The sequence below is a fragment of the Pteropus vampyrus genome, unplaced genomic scaffold, assembly GCF_000151845.1.
Source record: "Pteropus vampyrus isolate Shadow unplaced genomic scaffold, Pvam_2.0 Scaffold34, whole genome shotgun sequence".
NCBI classification, from domain to species: Eukaryota; Metazoa; Chordata; class Mammalia; order Chiroptera; family Pteropodidae; genus Pteropus; species Pteropus vampyrus.
This window is the reverse complement of record NW_011888815.1, coordinates 951,556-953,553: the sequence shown is the minus strand read 5'-3', so window position 1 is coordinate 953,553 and position 1,998 is coordinate 951,556.

Below are 1,998 nucleotides of genomic sequence, written 5' to 3'. Positions count from 1 at the left end.
GAGGTGGACCGCAGTCACACTGAAGCGAGGTATGGCCCAGAAAGCCTCGTCCAGACTCAACACTATCCGGGGTGCTGGAGATCATCGTTGCGGGTGGGGAAGAATGGTGGGGAAGATTTTTATATATTTGCAGAAAACACAGTGAAATTTCCCAACTAAACTAAATTTCTGAGACCACAGATTTGGCACTTTTACAAACAGGTCAATGAGCCACAAAAACCTACCCTTTTTCATCCAAAATGTCACTGACAGGGCTTGGGAGGGGGCAGTGGTGGGTGGAGGTGGCCGACGCCCCAGGTGAGGTCTGGTCACACACACACAGGCAGCATCTGAACCCAAGTCCAGTTCCCAGGCCCATGTTCTCTCCTCTGACCTTGTGCTGAAGAGACCTAGCGAGCCCTCCCTTCCCTGAGCCTTCTCTGGACCCCCACCTCCTAACAGCTGAAGGACCTGGAGTCACTCTGGCAAGGTGAGTGCCTGAGGTTGGCAGGTATCAGCTTTCGCTACCTTTAGATTGGGACGGGGCAGTGCTGCTCAGGGCCCTGGTGGTCCAGGAAAGGGGGTGGCACCGGCTGTGAACACTGGGCTGAATTCCCTCACCTAGGGGCAGACCCAAAATAATAAGGGGGAAGGAAGTCCTGCTGAGATGCTGGGAGGAAAAGCTGGGGATGCATGCGTTCTCCCCAACCCACCCTCTCCAACCCCACCCCCAGGTGTCCCAACTAAGTGCTTTCCATCTGGGAAAACACTAAAACAGCCTTGGCTGCCTAAGGCAATTCAATTATGAAATTTACCACGTTAGATGAAAACCAGCACCTCAATCAGCCAATTCATTTGCTTGTGTCTGGCCACTCTGTTTTCTAGAGCCAGCTCAGCCCAGCCCAGCCCGCCCCATCTCTGCCCAGGCCACACCCACACTTCAGACTGGTCCAGAGGGACTAAGGGCTCAGGCAGTGGGCTGGTCTTTGGGGCTGATAGGGTAGGTTCTCCCAGGACCCTCTGAGCAGAAAGGCTGCAACCAGCAGCCATCCATCTTCCTGGGATTCTGGGAATGCTGACTCCACAGGCCAGACCAGCACAGTTCCCGGGGGACCCTCCCGGCAGCTCCTGCCCGCATCCCCCCCAACCTCGACCTGCACCTGCCTTACGGTCGGCCTTGAATTTGCCGCTGGGAGAAGTGTGAGCGGGCAGTGGGAGAAGGCAGCGACCCAGGGCCTGGAATCTGGACGCTGGCTGCCTTTCTCATCACGACCTAGTCGAGCATCCTCCCTCCAGAAGCCTTCACCACCTACGGCCCTCTTCTGTCCCCTCAGCTCCCACTGCTGCCCTGTCACCGAGGAACTACGCACACCTCCACATGTCAGGACCCCTAATCCACGTGCCAGCACGCCCTCACCTAGGAGCTCCCTGAAGGCAGGGTCCCAGTCAGTACCCCTCCAACAATGAATAAAAGAATGAACGTTTAAACCACCCACTAAGGAACACTCCCGCACGCATCCCAGTTGCAGACGGGAAGACCCTTTCACGGCAGACCACGTGCTCCCAGGACTGGGCAATCTCCTTTCTCCCTGTGCTCCTCTCCCCACGCTGGGTGCCTGCAGCTTTAAAATGCTATTAGGGGGCATATGGAGTGTGCAACTCAGCCACAGGTCCTCTCTCTGCACCACAAACAAATCCGGCTGCCGCCTGAGCCCCAGGGAGGGGGTTTCTACCGTTTCCCTCTACCTGCCTTTTCACAGCCTCCCCGGAATCACTTCCTGACAAATGCAATGACGTGAGTCAGAGATCGCTGCTGCGCCTGAAAGCTGACTCCATCAGTCTCCACAGGCACAGCCTGGGGACCCAAGGATGCCTGGTGTTAGAAGGACATCACGTCTTGCCCCTGGTGGGGTGGCCCTTGTGTCTGACTTTTCCCCAGGCCCCAGATGCTAGCCTTCGCCAACATTCCCTAGGCATCTAACAGCACACCTGGGCTCACTGAGCGTTAGTCCCGTCTGT